This window comes from Macrobrachium nipponense, chromosome 17 (genome assembly GCF_015104395.2).
Source record: "Macrobrachium nipponense isolate FS-2020 chromosome 17, ASM1510439v2, whole genome shotgun sequence".
Taxonomy (NCBI): domain Eukaryota; kingdom Metazoa; phylum Arthropoda; class Malacostraca; order Decapoda; family Palaemonidae; genus Macrobrachium; species Macrobrachium nipponense.
Window position 1 is genome coordinate 55,389,003 of NC_087210.1, and position 5,875 is coordinate 55,394,877.

General features: G+C 37.1%; 1 long non-coding RNA gene across 1 annotated transcript; it reads left to right on the forward strand.

Moving 5' to 3' along the window:
- The first annotated feature begins 1,013 nt into the window (after window positions 1-1,013).
- On the forward strand, window positions 1,014-5,415 carry LOC135196032 (uncharacterized). The gene is made up of 3 exons (XR_010310290.1): window positions 1,014-2,355; window positions 3,120-3,241; window positions 5,194-5,415. It is a non-coding gene; the product is annotated as an uncharacterized LOC135196032 (long non-coding RNA).
- The last annotated feature ends 460 nt before the right edge of the window (window positions 5,416-5,875 follow it).

Here is a 5,875-nt window from a genome sequence, read left to right on the forward strand (position 1 = left end):
TATTCTTATTATTATTATTATTATTATTATTATTATTATTATTATTGATTATTTTATTATTATATTATATTATTATTATTATTATTTATTATTTATTATAAATAGTCATGGAACGGTTGCAGATATCTTAATTATGACAGAATTTTATCTTGAACCTAATGTAAAGTAATGATTGACAATTGTTTAAACAATTAACAATCATAACTTAAATTATTATATATATATATATATATATATATATATATATATATATATATATATATATATATATATATATATATATATATATATAATGTAAAGTAATGATTGACAATTGTTTAAACAATCAACAATCATAACTTTTATATATATATATATATATATATATATATATATATATTATATATATATATTTGTGTGTGTGTGTGTGTGGTTAAAACTAATATCTTCCCCTCAGATGAGAAAACAGATGTTGGAATGCCATTTAGTTAGATGGCTTTTAGTAATGGAAGGAGACGAAGGCGAGGCCAGTCTTGCCGTCCTGGAGGAATTGGTTACCGAAGGAACAGAAGTCACGATATTCCTGAAAGACGCAGGACCCTTTCGGGTTTTTCATTCTCGTGTGGACACAAAGGGAGTGACGAGGTCAGTACCACATTCTATGTTGATAAAATCGAAACTACAAAGTGTTAAAGATAATTATCAAACAGCGCTATGTTTATTTCATTACAGTGTTTTTAAATCATCATTTAGTAAAGGCCTAGGCCTATGCTTAAAAGTAATGTGGAAAAAAGTACAGTGCCCAAACTGGAGGAACCGCTAAACATTGGTTTGACGGTAATACAGTTACCGAGACCGCAGATCTTCGCAAGATGAAAGGGCGAACTGTTGGTAATAAGGTTTCGCACATCACTTCAGCTTTCATTGTTACATAAACCAAGTAGGGTGAAATAGTGCTGCAAGGAGAGAGAGAGAGAGAGAGAGAAAGTACCTTCGGTTAAGACCAGTGAATTCGGAGAGGAAACAAAAGAACACCAAATATTGCAGCAGTGTCCCAGGTAGGAAATCATAAGAATAACGTAAAGATTTAGTACGGCAAAGAGGGTAGAAAGGTTTTTGTTAACAGTGGGTTTCTTTTGCTTATTATTATTGATATGATTCATTTCATGACTGTAGAGCTTTAATATTGCAGATTCAAAAGACGAGGCGTCTGGAGAGGGACGATTCCTACAACCAAGAGCCAGCTTGGTTATGAAAAACCCGAGACCTACAGTGTCAGTGGACGTCAGATGCTACTGTGGGAGTGAAGGAATCGCTGATGTCTATCGCCATTGGCAAAGTTTACCCCGATGGCAGTGTGGAGCTTCAGGGAGGTCTCGATTGCTCCGTGCTAAAAGCTCTCAGTTCATCGTCAGAGCTAATTGACTATAATCATAGTTTTGTGATTATAGTCAATTAGCTCTGACAAGAATGTCAATCGTTTAGTTCGCTTTATTTGCGTGCGTACTTTTTGGATGTTTTTTAGCAGAATTGTGCAAAACTATGTGGCCATTTTTCAAAACACTTTACAAAAATGGGGCATCGAGACTGACAATAAGTGAATAGATTTTGGGAGCTCCAGACCGGAATGAAAGACGTTCTAGTGGCGGGTTGACTGTTCACCCTTGGCAGAAGAGACATTTCAGGTGGGGGACTTCTCAACCTTGTGAGCTTAAGAAACCAAAACCCGACGCAAGATTACTGTAGATTTGGTGACCAAATTTAATAAATATTTTCATCAGGGAGATTGTTTTTGGTTCGGTTTGTTTGTCGACTGGATTGCACGAAAGTTCATGACTAGATTTTCACGGAAACTTTACCGGAGGTCCAGATTGAGGCTTTGTAACTCGTAATAAGAGATTAGGTTTTGGGGAAAACAGTCTATGAGATTTCTTAGTCACGTATCTTTTTGCTTTTTTGTGATCCGTTACCGCACATTTATTATACATTCATCTGCTCTTCCGCTGGCTGTCCCGTTAATTCAGCTGTGTTGTGTGTAGCTTTGTATTTGTTTCGTCTATGCATTTTGTTCTTTGTCTTTTTGCTTTTTTGTTTCCCTGAATGCACCAAAATATAAATAATACTTCAGCTTAGCAGAATCTCTAATTCTAGCAACGGGGGCGACATCACCGCGAAGTATCCGTGATCTTCTCCCAGAACAACGAGTTTATGCTCTGTGTAGGAAGTGACCATTCTTTTTCTGCCCCAGGTACAAAACAGTGCTATCCCCGGATGATGCGTGGGGAAACGTTCGTCCGGATGGATCGGTGACTGGGATTATTGGGATGATTGCCAATCGGGAAGTTAGTTTTGGAATTTCTATATTGGTTATCACAGGTAATCCTCTGAACAGGTATCTGTTATATCGGTGAAACAATATGAGTATTTGCAGATCAGGTTATGGGAATACTGAGCCTCTCTTTAATTTTCGTCAGCTTTTTCAACACTATTTCTTGTTTTGTAGTTTCAAATGAAACCACGTTTTTTGCTTTTACAGGTGAAACCTAAAGTAACTCGTTTTGTTTTGCAAATAATTTGGAGCTGAAGGCAAAAACGGAGATTTCAGATATATTGAACTTTTGTTGTCATTGATAATATGATTGATAATGTTCTTTCAATGCCTGGCGGAAATTTTTGAGTCTGCATGTTTTCATATTGCATCATTTGAGGCCAAATCTTGTACATGCATATTTTGCAAGAGTTCCATTTGATGTAACGCTTCATTTCTGTGGAAAGAGAAAGTATGTGTAAGGAAATCGTCTGCATTTCTTATCTTATAACTTTCTTTGTTTCACAAGAAAAGAGTCTGGAACTGAACTCGATAACGTTTTGTCAGAGAAATGATCCCCACGAACCTCTCACGATTCATAGCTGTGAAAATGACGAGGTTTGAGAAACACCATGGAAAATGTAACAATAACTTCTGCACGAAACTTCTATCTTAATCACGTGCACAAGAATGTTGAAAATAAGAAATCAATTTTCTCTGTCTTTGTCTTTCTGTAATCTAATTGTGGAATGGCACAAAATGCACATCAGTAGCACTAATTCCTTTATTTCCTATGATCATAGGTATGATAATATGCGTTCTCTTTTCACAGAGAGTCGAAGAAAAGTGGCTGATTTTACTTTTCCATACTTCTTTTCAAGAATGGCTTTGCTTACACGGTCCCCCAAGGAAAAGACCAGGGTCTTGGCAATCTTCAGAACACTTGATTTCAAGGTAATTATCACCAATGGGACTAAAGAAGAAAAGGAATAGCTGGTACGCAAGCCTTTGATACTATCTCAGTAAGGCAGAGTCCAAATCTAGCTGCAGTTGGACCGCCAGGGCCAGGTATCTGACGTCTTTAGGTTAGCTCTTCCTGTAGCCTATACTCTGTTTTTTTCCATCTGTCCACCCGCCTGTGGTGTTTGCGTATGGTAACACTGCGTCCCGGGCTTTAGATAGTTACGGTATGTGTAGTAAGTTTTAGGTAAATAAAAAGGAAATCTGGGTGTACATTTGCAACTGAAAAGTGTTTTAATAATTTATTGTATGTGAATTACACCGTTAATATTCGAAATAGGATATTGTTATTATTGTTGAATGTAAGCTGAATGTAACTATCTAAAGCCCGGGACGCAAACACCACAGGCGGGTGGACAGATAGAAAAAAACCGAGTATAGTGATAATGATATTGTATTCAGACATCAGGATAGAACGCTGGAAATATATTCCTCTTTACAAACTCATTTTTTCACATAAAAATAACTCCAAATACTTCATTATTTTCCCTTAAGTCTGGATATACATCTATTCGGTGTAGAATTATTTTCGAATCTGCACTCGCGTCTCCTGTTCATTCCCTGTTATTTCTAGTGCCAAATAAACTCGGATTCTATGCTGTGGAATTTGATCATGCTCTTTGGGGCAATTAATGAATCATGATCTCAGTTAAATCAAGGGTGAGAATCCTTTTCAATTCCTTCTCAGATGTGACACACTCAAGAACCCCATATAGAAGTTGAATCCAGTCCAGAGCCAGACTAAGAATACGTTAACATTACAAAGTATTCACAGACATCACAAGTGCTGTAGCATACTTATGATCTACATACCAATGAAATATAGTTGTTCATTTAGCCAGTTCTTCAGAATGAACTACAAGCTTCTTGAAGACCTTACCAGAGAGAGCATCAGCACAAACAGGACTTAAATCAATATCACTAAGAAACCAAGGCATTACTATGGACTGACTTATTTTCAATACTACCTTTCAGATGCATAAGGAAAGGGGGAGGTGAACTTCACATTTGAAAACTTTTAAATTAATGAATATAACGCTACAACCAGAAAAAAAATTGTTACATTTTAAAACCCGCCAGAAAGTACTGAGATACAATTTTTTGCAGCATTCCATGGGCTAAAATATTAAGCTGTAAAACGCAAAATATTTATCAGAGCATATGGCAACAACCCCGACTTCTGTTGAAATAAAAAAAGTCACTGCAGTAGAATTTAGTCTGGAATAAATATGAAGATACTTTTTTCTATTTTTATTGAAGGTAACCAAGGAAATTAGTGGATATTAGAGCACTAGGTACAGTTTTGAATGATCGAAGTCGAGATCTGGATCGTAGCTGATAAATACCAGGAGCAGAATTATTCTAGTAAATTTCATTAGTTACAAGTTTCTCAATGATCCTGTTGTATACAAAAGTCCTTTGTTCCAACAAGATCTGCATTGTCTCAGCTACTGCTGCGAATTCCCAGTGGTTACTGATTGTGCAAAATGCACATAGATCAGGAAAAAGAACTTCGATATTTCAGTTATAATTCTAATACTCTTACTGAAGCCTGGAGTAACTTTGCGTGTAGAAATGCTGCTTCAACAATGAATTACGCAACTGGCCAAATGCAAGCTCGTTAGGACACCTTTTTTCCAATCTAATAGAATATGGATTCTTTTTAAATGTGAAACCTCGCGGTCACCTTTGACTGCAATGCAGCCTAGCTAAATCATAGAATTTGTAGTTTATTATTAGCAAATGAAGATGCAACTTCTTTCTTTGGGAAACTAGCCAACAAAGCAGAGGATTAGTAATGCAAGAAATCAATTTTCTGGAAAGCGTTGCAAACGAAAAGGATTGGTCAGTGGAGACTGATACATGACTGTTTACTCTTCTAACAGGTTTGGATCAGCATCGCTGCTTCCGCTTTCATGCTGTCGCCAGTCATTTACATCATCTCCTATCTAAGGGCCCCCTACTGGAAAGATGACGATGATGTCAAAGGCGATATCCAGTGGTACGCTTTCAATACGTTCCGCAGCATCGTCTCTCAAGGCAACCTCATTCGCACTAAAGCTTGGCCCAAGAGATTCGTTCTTTTTTCCTGGTTCCTCTTCTGCATTGTGTTCTCAGGTAAAACTTGCACATGTGCGTCTGGTAATGTCGTTACGTTAATTAATCTGTCCCGAAGATCAGTGTGGAAAACACTCCGTCTCACTGAGTAAATAAGAGTTGAGGGTGTCAGTGCGAGTTATAATTAAAAGATGACCTTTCAAGTAGAAATAGTTCTGATAGATATCCTTTGCAAAGTACAGAAAATGCAAAGGGTGTCTTTGTGACGGTGTCCGAAAAGGACCCATTCTCAGACTCTTTCATGAAAATGTTCGCCCCTTTAAAAGAAAATGAGGCAAGTGAAAGTTTTACAGGCACATACTCCTATATTATCTCCTCTACACGAATACAATTTTCTCGGGAAATGTTCATGATGTACTACGCTTCCTCGAAGACCAAATAACCAAAGAAGGCTACGCATTGCTCCCACACTTTTTACCCTCATTTAACTTCTTGTGTCACTACTGCATT